The sequence below is a fragment of the Erithacus rubecula genome (assembly GCF_903797595.1).
Source record: "Erithacus rubecula genome assembly, chromosome: 6".
NCBI lineage: Eukaryota > Metazoa > Chordata > Aves > Passeriformes > Muscicapidae > Erithacus > Erithacus rubecula.
The window spans coordinates 49969222-49982721 of NC_136688.1; the positions used below are offsets into that span (position 1 = coordinate 49969222).

Below are 13500 nucleotides of genomic sequence, written 5' to 3' on the forward strand. Positions count from 1 at the left end.
AAAAAAAAAAAAAAAAAAAAAAAAAAAGAAGAAAATCCAATTTGCATTCTGTCACCTGGTCCTCATGAGGATTTACAAATTCAACAATAACAAGAGGGATTTTTGAGGAAGGGGAAAATTAGCAAAGATAAATTTTACCAGCATTTTCCAGCTTTTGATAAAATGTCAAATGGGTGTTTATTTAATTTTTTTTTCCCAATTTTGAAATCCTAATTTCAACAGCTGTTTTCTTTCTCCTCATGGGAAAATGAGATAAATGTTTCATAAACATAAGCAAGTGGCATTATTTTGTACCAAGAGAATTCCCCATTTCATTATAAAATTCTGAATCAGAGGGTTTCTGTTTTTATAAAAAAATGAAAATCAGAAAGTTTATATTTAAGAAACAAGTAAACAAGCATTTTTCTTTGCTTATAACAAAGTAAGAGCATGATGTACTATATGTGGAATAGAAAAGCTAATGATCAGAGCTGTACAGCAACTCTGAATTTTAAACATATGGCAGAAGAACATGTAGATTCCAAAACAAAATAAAGCTTACTAAAATGACCCAATAATTTTGAAAACAGAGACTTAAGATGAAAGAAATCAATGCCCAAAAGACCCAAACATGCACACCAGAAAATGGGAGGACTCTGGGGAAAATCCTATATGGTTTCTGAAGGGAACTTTTCTTTAAGCTATTTAATAAAACAATTGTTCAAATAGATGCTTGCCTTTCTCTTGAGTAAGAGTTACTCCCAAAGGAAACAAAGTTCAATATGATTCAAAATATTTATAAACTTATATATTTTGAACAAACAGAGGAATCTATTTACTAAGGAATGTGTGGTTTATCCATAAGGAACAGCTAATGAAGTATGCTGTATCACTTGTTATCACAATAAATGGCAATACTTGAATGTAAAGCATATTCAAATGCTTTGTCAGAGTATTTTTAACAATGTAACTGTAAACTGCATATGCCACACCAAACTGACTGAAAAAGAAAGACACCTCCTGAGCTAGACAAGAAAGCTAGTTTTTAAAAATACATGAAATTAATGACAAATTAAATCTTAAATCTTGAAAAAGGAACTCATAAATATTCCAAATCCATTTAAGACTCTTTTAAACAATAAGATTTGTAAGAAAGATATTTGCAAATAGTTATTACATTTGAGATTATATTAACCAAAGCTATCTCTGCATATTTAAACACTTGCAGAGGTTTGTTTCTGGCTAACAATCCAAATCATACGTCATGCCACAGTTTTGGATAAACAATGATCAAAACAGACTGCAAGAGCAATCATGAAAGGACTAAACAGCAGAGGGAAACGATAATGATGAAATGTTGATTTGCCCCTGTATGGCAGATTAAGGAACCTGTGCAGAGCGGATGTCACATTTTTTTAGCAATGCATGTACCCAAATTTGCTTTTGGCAAACATTGCTTAACTGCTGCTGTTTTTCATGAAGTCAATGAAGACTGGGTTAGATAATGAGCTGGCATGCACTTTTGAAATGTTTACTGTGTTCCTTAAAGTAAGGGGAACATGCTGGTTCTTAAACTAATTTGTTTTTTGTTGTTGGCTTCCCCCACCTCTCCCCTAGTATTCTGTTCTCCCTGTCTTTGGAATAAACAGAAAATGACTGAATCTTTTTATCATTTTTTTCCCCTCTTACAATTATACAACCGAAAAAATCTGTAGTTTCCAAATGGCAAACAACTGAGCCATGTCAAGAGCCATGTTAATCTCATGTGTTCACTCCATTGTTAACAATGAAGGAAGGGGGATGGGGAGGACAAAATAAAATCTGTCTGCTCTGGCCTAAATGCAGGACATGAACCAGGAGACATTCCACAAACAATGCAGTCTTTTTCTTCTGGCAGGGGGAGGTGATGGGGAAGATGATGGTAGAAGGACTTTTGTGGAAAGAGAAGCTGTACCCATCTTGACAGTCAATACAGCATTCAGAAAGCTTACATGGTGGGAAGAATTTCCCACCCATTGTTAACTAGGAACTTGATTTGAAAATGCAGTTTTTAATTAAAATTGGCACTTCCAAGCTTCATGCTGGCATCCACCATCTTGCTAAACACTGAGCTCATTTGTGGTTCCAGCAGTTTGCAAGAGCAGCCTCAGAGGTGACAATCCATTTCCCATCCTGTCCCCTTACCCAGTCCTTCGTCCCCATCTTATCATGGGTACATGGGAAATTCACTCCAGAAAGACAAAGCAAGGACTGTAGGATGTGGCCTCATTTGGCTAGAATCCACAGATCCCAGTCTTTATTACTTTTAAGGCATTATTAACGGAACAGAATTCTTCAGAAATGTTTGGAGAAAAACAAGGTCAGTTATTTTTGAGGCTTCTACATGCTTCACTTCACTCAGACATCCACAACCATCATTATGGACAGAGATTCTACTGCTTAGCTCACATTTTGTCCTCTTCCCACCTATGCTTCCAGACAGTAGAATTCAAAGACAAATTCCAGACTGTTACCACCAACAACAAAAATTTCTGAGTAGACAAGATGCAGAATTTATCTATCTGTTTCGCATGGTTGGACAAAATGGCTTATTTATTTTGTTGATTTAATGAATAGATTTGCATACATAATGCATTCTGACTTGAGGGATCTGAAATGAAAATTCAATGTACATTACTGCTGAAGAAACTACCAAAATATCTTCATATATTTTCATTAGAAGATCACATATCACTATGTAAGATCTTTTCTTAAATAATCCTCTGGGGGAATTTTTTTTCTTTTTAAATTCTGTTTTTTCTAGCTGTGCGTATTTTGAGATGTTGAAGAACAGGCTGGGAGGGTAATTTTTCTGGTTTTTAAATTTTATTTGGATTGATGTCTTTACAATGTCTAACATTGTTAGGTTCACTACAAAGGATTTCACTTCATCTTGCAGTGAAAGAAAAATATTATGCAAATTGCATAAAGGACTTCACAAGACTATCCAGTTCATGTGAATACCAGCTAGCAAAGCAAGCTGTTGTTGGCTTTTGAAAAATCTGTCAACAATTAAGCTCATCAAAAGGAAATTCATAAGCCGATTTAGCAGAAATGTCTCACAAAGCCTGAGCCCTGTAAGGTACATTCATGTATTTAGTTCAGTTAAAGTTCTATTCAAGAATTAAAGTAATTACCAAAGATTCATATATTTGTACTAAAAGCTTGCAGAATGTACAAATCCAAATTTAGAAAGAACCTCAAGATTTCTAAATTACTGCAATTTGGAGTCATTTGCAGGATGATTTTCCAACAGGAATAAATCAGTGTTCCAAGCCTTCTCACATTATTCTGAGAAATATCATCTTTCAAAAAGTAGTACAAAAAAATGAAAGATATCTAACACCTACACTCAGTGTCCATTTACCAACATATATCTTATGTACTTCTGTAAAACAAACCCAGATCTTCATTACTGCATTTAGAACATTCTGTAGACTTTCTTTAAGCCAGAATACAAGGTTTTAAGTGGGTTCCAGAGAATATGAGAGTTCCTCAGTCCTGAAATCAAAGAAAGTAATCCAACAAAGGAGTATGTCTACTCTGCAAACTGTCTCTCCATCTCCCAAAATCCTGTTACAGAGCACACAGAGCCTTGCAAAAAGCAGGAGTTCTTTTGTCTTGTGACTTGTCCAAGCCATGCTTAGCAATCTAGAGAAATCTCTTCAGGAAACTACAGGCTTCATTATGGAAATTCACTCTTCACTGCATGCTAATTTGATTATTTTTATTCAGAATTTTGCACGTATACACCACTTGACCAGATCTGACTCATCACACTTGCCCTGTGTTTAAGATTTTATTCTAGTTTCTTCCAGTAAGGAATTTGTGTTGATTTTGTAAGATCCTGTTCATGACCTTAAAGTTAGTTCATAGGGTCAGACCTTTCATTTTTCTGTGTTCAGCTATTACTTTCTGCCACTGCTCTTCCATTATTCAACCTCCAGTCTTACAGGAATAGGACTTGGCTGATACTTATTTTTGCGAAACTCTTTGCCTTCCGATCTCAGGAATTTTGTAACTCAGTGCTTCAGAGTGTCTGATTAAATCTGCATTAGGATTCTGTCCTTAATCTAGAGTTCAGCAAATGTTTTAGCTTCGGTCTGAGGCAACTTGTAAGAACAAAACTAAAAACATTCATGTTTCATTGGGAGAATTCTATAGGGGATCAACTGCTACACGCTCTTTCCACATTTATAGATGACACTTATTGGCTACTGTTTGTTTCCTTTTACATATGAACACAGGGCAGATATTGCCAGGAAAAAAAATCAATGTTGAAGTGAATTCAAGGGTACATGACTGTACTAGAAGTTTCAAAACTCAGTAGTAATTGTGCCATTTATCCCCAAATAAACAGCCCAATATTTTATTTGACTGAGTCCAAATATTAAGATAGAAATCATATAGGTGTGAAACATGCAATTTCCATCCCATCCTGTAGAAATACTACACGAGCTGTACAGCTATGATTAATCACAATACTGCTCATCGTTCAAAATCAGACTCAGGGATTTTTATAGACATCTGTTTTCTTTCACATTTACCACATACATGGATGTAGTGTCACTATTACAGAGATTTGACTCATCGAAAAACATCACAAGTCAACCACTAAATCAGTGAGGAATATGCAGCCCATCAGAAGCCATGAATAATATAAGATCCATATGGGCTTGGATAAAATTACTGGATTTGCCAGGCCATCAGGCTTTTTGCACCCTGCCTTGCTGGAGATGAGGTGGTGCTCAGCAAGCAACTTTTTGAGGAGCCAGCAGCCGCAAAGCTTGTGGAAGCTGGTGGACACAACTATCTTCTACTCAGTCTAAGTGAGGGAGCAAGAAAATACTCCTTTTGTTTAGCAATAAATATAACAATAGAAGCTACAGGCTAAAGCACGATTCAGCACGACAAGGTTGGAGGAGGAACTGGACAGTGCAGCCTGAGGGATCTCTTCCAGAGTCAAACACAGAAGCAGGAGTTGGACTTTGCTTGTCAGAAGAAAATAACATGCAGGAGAATAAGAAGACAGTCCAGAGAAGGGTTTGCAGAGGCAAACACAGTGAACGCAGTAGAAAAGAAAAGCAGAAAGCTTTTGGGGGAAAGTGAAAGCTGCTGGAGGACTGATCATGGTTGGGAGCAGGGACTTACAGCCATTGTGCTGGTGACAACAGGGACATGCTGTGCTAGAGCCAGCAGTACTACAGGCTGTGGAGTTGCTGCTCCTGCCTCCACTGTGCCCTTCTCTTCTGCCATGACAGAGGGCCTGGGCTGCAAAAGTGAGACACCAAAACCCAGATAATTCACACCTGCCTGTTCCTGCCACACTTCTCCTCCCATGACATTGCCCTGTTCTACACAAGAGGATGGAGGCAGCTCTGCTCAAAGGTGCCAAGCAATAGGACAAGAGGCAATGAGCAGAAACTGAAGAACAAAGGTTCCACCCAAACATGTCCATACTGTGTTGGACAAATTAACCAGAGAGGGAGGAGTTTCCCTCTCTGGAGATATCCAAAAGCTGTGTGGACACAGTCCTGACTAATGTGCCACAGGGCACCCTGATTATTTGGGGAGGTTGGACTAGATGTCCTCCAGTGGTCCTTACTGATTCTGTATTATAATTCTTGGCCCATAAATGTTCTCACTCCAGGAGGAGGAGTTGGCACCAAGCATATGCTTCCATTGGAACTGTTCATCTAGGTTCAAATCTGAATTTAAAGTGGGAATTCCACCCTTGGAGTAGTCTCCTCTCAAGACAGACAGCATGGCTATTACCAGCCCCAAGGCAGACAGCTGGCCATAGCAGCAGGGCATACCTGTGTACATCCTTCTTTGGGGCATCATATCCCCCATGACCCTCTGTGGATCCAGCTGTTATTTCACAGTTTGTGCTTGAAGAAATTGAAAGAATCTCAGTGACTTCACTAGGTTTAGATCAGATATTTAAAAGAAATTCATGATACAGAAAGGCTTACTAAAGGCTGTAGGATTTACCAAGTATTTTTATGAGGGAATGCACAACTGCTACTTGCTACATACCAAAATGCATATCTGAGAAACATAAAAGTAACAAAAAATTTCTATAGGGGTTCCAAACCCCTATTTTATCTCTGAATTCACATATTTTAACCAAAGAGAAAATAAATTCAAGTTAGTTCTCTTTCTCTAGCTTTTCCTACTGACTTTTCTCTGAATTTTTCTACTATGCCTCCCACACTGAGGTTCATCTCCCTGCTCCCAGTCAGAGTATAGTGTTGGATACCTAATTTTGTTACCTTTGTGACTCTTTACTGCCATAATTTTCTTTCCAAATTAGTTAGGTTAATGTAATTATACTAGTACAATGATATTCAATTTTTACAAAACACCTATTTGATATTTAAGCTGTGTGCAATTCTTGGCAGCCTACTGACACAGCAGAGAGGCCAGGTTTGTAGAAGACTCTCCTCCTGCAGATCTTCTAAGGGTCACATATTGAGCATATTAAAATAAATTTTGAACATCTTCTGAAAGGTAAATAGTCGTGAAGAAAAGGAAAAACAGATTGGAGTAACTAAAGAACACAGAGAAGACAAGTAACATGTGCTAAGGCAGTCAGGAAATCACAAGCCTAGAAAGACCATGCAGAAACTCTCTGTATTTTGCCAGTGCTACTGAACAATACCCCACTCCCTGGCTTTTTAAATACTTTTTAACATTTAGCCCTTTTTAAATGTGTAATTGTGTTATGGATACTAATTTCCTCAGAACTAAGTATAATTATTCTTCTAAATATTTGGTCCATCTCTATTGTAAGCTCTTCTTAAGACAGCTACAAAATATTGCTAATATTTTTGAGTTAATAGTGTATTTAGAAGGTCGTGTCAGGTTATTGCTGGGAGGATTAAAAGATTTTCTTTCCTCCAGAGCCCTTTGTTATAAAAAACCAAGGAAATTTAAAACAGGATTTATTCCTTAGAACCACGACAAACCAACAGAGTACCGTGGCAAGAGCATGAAGTAAGAGCACTCTGGGCCAGGAAATTTACAAAGAGAGCTTTCTTCAAACTCAAAAGATGAGTTGAAATTTTAAAGCTCTTAATGGTTCTACATTAAGGGCAGCAAAAGACAACTGGTTTCACAGTCATTCCCACTTTAAAATTCTCTTTCAAAAGACTCTGGTACAATAACTGGTAAGCTAGGGGCTGTCACTAACACAGGCAGACATTTCTGGCACATACAAGCTTCATTTGGTACTTGTCAAGCCAAGCCCTGCTGGCTGCTCCCACTGCCACTGGCAGGAAGAAGGGATAGTGATGAGCATCATTTTAGTGGAGAGACAGGAAAGATAGGCAGGAAGGAAGAAAATAAAAACGAGAACCCGGGAAAGTTTGGTCACAGATGTCAAAACAAATCCACTGACAGATATAATGGATTTTCCCAACAGATGTTACTTAGAAACAAACAAGTCTCTCAAGCCTTAGGATCACGCCTGTAGGAAGTTTTAAGTCAGGTCTGCATCTTTATAGGAGTGCTGTCATTATATTAGTCAACTGCTAAGATAGAGCAATGATGATATCAGGGTGAATGGTAGGTCAATTGAAGTGGATGTGCCCTCTGACTTTGTTTGAGATTGGAATGCATCAGCCCTATGATGTGATTGTGGATGTCCATTGCTCAGAAGTAATTTACTTGGAGCATGTCAAAATCCAGCAAATCCTACCATTATGAAGGCATTAGGTATTGTGGTGGTTTCTTCTTAATCTTTTAGAATGATCTCTCAAATAGACACAGCTTAGACCTTGCTTTTTACATGTACCTTATTATGAAAAAAAATCTACTTAGACTTTTTTTTCTCTGTGTCATTAAAGTTAACTTAGCATGACATTCACTTCTTAACATTGCATCAAACTGGTATTCTGAGCAACTGAAAGTAAGAGCACTGGTCACATGTTCATGTTCTACTGGAACTGGGCCTATAAATATTCTGACCATTTCCAAATGAATGTGTCATGCCATAATGGATATCCTGAAAAAGAACTGATGCAACAGCACCAACAGAAATATTTATATATTGTTTTTAAAGATTTCATCAACAGGTGGCTTTCATCTACTACACAGTATTCCTATCTCAGCTACTGCAACACTGTGAACAGATGTTTTAAGGCATCATCAATAGGATTACTCTAGAATTTGCTCATCATAAATCAGCACACTGCAATGTCCTTTGTGGTGGGCAGTTAATATATCCTGCTTCCATCAGTTCATCTATATGATAGTTCACGGGAGGATGAATGAGCTCACTTCTATTTGAGATGACAGCTTGATGCAGCATTTCAAGGCTTAGCCTAACATGCCCTTTCTTGAGGTCAGCCAGCAACCAGTCCCAGAAAACATGTTTGTTAGATGTAACTGAAAACAGTTTAGCACTTGCATTAAAGTAATAATTAAACATGAACAGTGTGCCTTGATGTTGTTTAAATGAATGACACATTCCATGCCCAGAGCAGTTTTCAACCCAGTTTTGTGACAGACAAAACACAATAACTGATCCAAGAAAGAATTAATGAAAAGAGTACCAAGAGGTTAAGCAGCTATCATTCTGACTGAACCATACATTTTGGTGTCTCTCATATAATGTACCTCAACAAAGAAGGTGGGGCTCAGTCACATTCAGCATGCCTCCGCTAAAACAGCTGGCACAAACAATCAGATGGGCTTGTTGGCAGCTTCCTCTTGAAAGCTGTTATATAAGCATGGAGACTGTAAACAAGAAAAGGGAAAGAAATGGAAAATAACTAGATAATAATTTCAAGGAAAACCATAATTTATATGCATCCACTTCTAGAATTCTAACCTGGACAGAAAAAGGAAACAGAAGTTTCTTCCTCAACTGTGTAAACTCCAATTTAAAATAGCTTTTCATAGAGATTTTTTTTACACAGTTTGTATTAGCAAGACATTTCCCAGAAACCCAGAGCAATTGACACTATTGACATCTCTACCCAGAAGTTTCTCTTCTCTCTCTAAATCACAATGCTAAGATGAGAACCCTAAGTCAAGTGACTCTAGTCACACTGCAAAAAGTCACTAGACAGTGGATGAGCATTTAGAGAAATTAACTTTTATTTGGGTAACTAAGAGGAACTTTGCCCTTTTCTCTATGAGCTGGAGGCAGCTGCAAACAGGTTAGGAGGCCCCATTACTTGGCCTACTTGAACCATTAGAAATACTCTATACTGTGAAAGAGTATCCATTTCTCCACTTAGAGTTATGAAAAGAATCTAAAAACCAGATCCAGAAGCAGGGACATAGTCAAGTAACTGAGTCCCAGTCTTTGATGTCTTCCTTTCCAAGTGACATTCCTGAGGTGCCTGTTTCCAGGTGTACTCCAAATGAGCTTCCCTAGTCTTAACAATGCTTCCCAATTTAGCATCTGCAAATCAGGCTCCTCATTATACACAGAGTTAAGGCACTGTAATTCAGATGAACCATTCTAGAACAGCACTGTAACATTTATTTGTGTATCTAAGTTATATCCAGAAGGGCACCTGGCCACAGAACTGCTTGTACCTGGTCTGTGCCATGTGAGGAAACTCTGGCTCACAAGAACAAGAAGAGATGGCTCAGCCTCAGACAGCTGGTGAGGTTACTGTGCCCAAGTGTCCCCCTCACTCTCCCTCAGCTGATATTTGAGCTGTTCACAAACCAGCTGCTGAACCACTGAAGTTATTGAGCTCTTTAAGGGTGGGGTAAACAGCTAGAGGTGATAACCACATTAGCTGTCTCAAGCTGGCAGCAACACATAAATCAATCAGAGGCCTCTGGGCACATTGAAATTGAATACACAGACACCAGCAAACTAAGCAAGAAGCTGCTTAAACCAGCATTGGGAAACACAAAGACAAGTGCAGTACAAGACTGCACACACACACTTACACAGAGATACACACTCACAAATGGCCCAATCTCAGCCTTGGTTTTTCTCTGCTGAGAGACTTTGAACCTACATCTCCCAGCAGAAAGTCATCCACCAAGATGCCAGAGCAGTTTCCCACTGTCCTGCCCACTCTCCATGCACACAAACACCTTTTTATTTTTTTTCCTTTTAAAATATACTGTTTCACTTTTTAGATGCCTATTAGTCTCAATGAATAGATCTATGTCTCCTTCCTCTGTAGTAAATATCCTAAGATAGAATTTCTAGAAATAATTTTTTCTTACCCTTTCAGAAACTGCACAGGGAAAACTCAGCAGGAACATAAGTAGGAGGGCATCAAGTGCAAAATCCACAGCCCTGGGTAGTGTTATATCATTCTCTGGGCAAAAAGATGTTTTAATTCACCAAAGCAGGGGAAAAAATCTCAGCATCTACTGACTGAAAGGTAAGAAACCTAAGGAATGCTTGATTCAACACCACAAAACAGGCCTTTTTCTGATGAAATTATACATATTCTCTACACCCTTTTTTGCTGTAACCACAAGTAAGACAGAAAAGAAATACAATGAGAACACATTTCCCTCAGTTTTCAGATGTGGGCTGAACCCCACAGGGATTGATGTGGTCAGGACACAGACAGGTGGCACAAACTCAGAAACAGACTGATAGATTCTATGGATTTTTCACTAGCAGAAACTAGCCCAGAAAGAATTGGCATTGAGGGAGAAAAGGTAAGTGGGAAGGCAGGTGAACCCTAGTGATACCTAGAGATATCCTAAGCACTAAAGAGACATTTAAATATAATTTTTTACATTAATAAATATAATTCCTCACATTAATCTAGCCCACTAGTTCTGGTGATTCAGTTGCCTGCACAAAGAATTGTGCTATTCTGCCAGAAAGCTGTATATCTATGGAAACATATGGAGAATTTCAGCCATCACCTTATCTGCACTAATCATTTATTTTCTTAGGATAAAAAGCAGCAGCTGCAATGGCAAGAAAGTAAAAATATTATGCTTGATCATACATTCTTTTCATGCAGTTTGAAGAGCATTTCCCCCTTCTTTATGCACAGCACTGGCAGATAATGTGAATTCCCTTCTAGAACCACACACACTGTGTGTAGGGGTTGTGTCCAGCACTAACCTACAGAACCATTCTAAGTAAAAACACATAAAAGAGAAGTGTACTGAAAAAAAAGTCACACTCATGTGCTGTACTCAGAGTGCTTAAACAGTGCACGTAATAGAGTCCAGTGTAATAACCACTCACTGCTCAGGTTTCTAACATGAAGGAACATACAGAATGGAAACATAATTCAGCCTGGAATTAATTCTGGAGTACAGCCAGACTCATTCAATCCATAAAAATTCCTGTGTCAAAATGATGTGTCCCATTGTCTTGACGCTTTGACCAAGGTTTCTAAGTTTCTCATTTTTCTGACATCTTCCACACTAAGAAACTTACAGTGAATATATGTTGAACTAACTGCACCCCTACTGAAGTCCTGCTCAGGAATCTACTCCTTTGAAATTTTTTAATCAGTGTATTTAGCAGTGAATGCTGTTCTTGTATAGCTAGTTCTCTTCTGTACAAATTAGAATCCCTTGAAAAGGTAGTGGAAATGCAAAAATTATTGCAAAAATTCCCTTTGCCTACAACACTTTACCAAGTTACATTCTTTACTTATCAGCTGCTGATGAACTGACTACAATAACAATAACACTTAGCCCTCCTGTAAATAATCCTAAATCACAGGGTTCTCAATAATTACAGAGGTCTTCAGAAAATAAATCAGCATCCCCTTGTTATATACTTAATACTTCCACATTTTTACTCAGGTTTCCCATCAGAACTGAAACGAGGAAATCAATTTTATTTGAAGGATATTTTTAAAATTTATTTTTCCATTTCCTTCAGTTATTCCCACAGAAGAATCAGAATGACAATTTACCAGAGCATATGCAATATAGGTAGAATGCAGGAGTACCTTTATTTTCATAAAGTCTCTCCTCATCTCCTGAAAAGCCACTAAAAGAATAAGAACAATCGATTTATATTATAACACAGTAAACCTTCTTAAGATTGTTAGGTAACCCCTGCACTGCTGGTGGGATATGGGTTCCTCCTTCCCCCAGCTGCAAGCTCCAGCCAGCAGATGGAAGATGCTCTCAAGCAGAAAAGCACCTGACAAGGAGCAGTCTAGCCAGGGCAAGGGTGCAATGCCACACCTGCCTCCCCCAGCTGGTGCACCAGCCAGTGGGGGATTGGATCCAGAAAGATAGGAATGCAAGCTTAGAGACCTCCAGTTCTCAGAGACTGAATACATATGAGGGCTATGATTTTTGAAGCCAAATTCTTAGTTAAAACAATAGAAATTTGGGTGTACAAATCCCTTAGTCTCTGTCCAGACAAAGCAATTCCTCTCTCCCCAGCCTCTAGCTGCTACCCATTGGTTAGCACTGCTGGTACCATTTTTTAGAAGGATTTGTTGCACAAAGAGAGAGACTTATTAAAAACAGAAAAGAATGTGTTGTGCCTCTGTAGCCAGAATCATAGTTTAAAAATCTGTGTGCTGTATTTTCCTTAATGCTCAAAAGATACAGAAGAGTTATAAACTCACAGAAATCACCTTAGCCCAAGTATATGGCTGGTTTTCATCTCCAGTGATTCAAAGGAGGTATGTTTACTACTGCACCTGGCACAGCATGCTTTCAGAAGAAACATTTTAAAAAATCATGTTTTCATTAGGTTTTTTTTTTTATTTTTAAACACTTCTCTCCATTATTTATTGGTTCAGATTGGTTGTGATTTGTTTTAGGGTAACAGTCTAAAACAAAAATATTTTCATCTTATTTTATGATTATTCTCTTTTGCTATAAATAACCACTGAGCTATCAGGCCAATACTCTTTAGATTCCTGTTTTGTCTTTCCACTTCACTCTATAGCTGGATTGACTAAAAAGCAAGAAGGATGATTACCTTTTTTAAACTAACAAGGGATAATTGTTTTCTCTGTTCAAGGTGAAATTCACCCAGGAGAACCAGCAGCTTAGTGCATATTTGTGACCAGACCCTGAACTACTTGTACAACCATCTCTTCTATTAGTTTCTATTTAAGTAATGTGAGTTCAGTTAGATATTTGTGATTTTGCCAGGAATGAAGGGGAGGAAATAAAGCAGCCCTTTAAAAACTCTCAAAGCCGCTGGAGGACAAGTCAGCTGATGAGTATGTTTATTGCTCTTAAATAATTTGGGAAGAAAAGAGGAACCATTTCAGTGTTGAGAAACCTGTTAGTGAATAGACCAGACACTAGGTAAATTGCTATGTTTTCTTTTCATTTTTTTTTTCAGCTTTGTAGATGACTATCACAAGATTATATTTTTCTGTTACAATTATTTCTGAGATGAACAGAGACATCCATTGTCAAACCAGTGTCCCAGGGTGTCAGCTGCCTGCCTGCCAGAAGCCCAAATCCATGATATTACAGACATGCTGCCAAGTTTCAGCCAGTGATCCAGCCATTGCCCAATGCTGTTCATGAGCACTAATAAAACTG

The 13500-nt window shown here is 38.1% G+C and overlaps 1 long non-coding RNA gene across 1 annotated transcript in view; it reads right to left on the reverse strand.

The window, feature by feature from the left end:
* Nucleotides 1-13500, reverse strand: part of LOC306803177 — a 46675-nt gene that overhangs the window by 8343 nt on the left and 24832 nt on the right. The window contains exon 2 of the long non-coding RNA XR_013774568.1: nt 8641-8760. This is a non-coding gene — a long non-coding RNA (uncharacterized lncRNA). The remainder of the gene's footprint in view (nt 1-8640; nt 8761-13500) is intronic.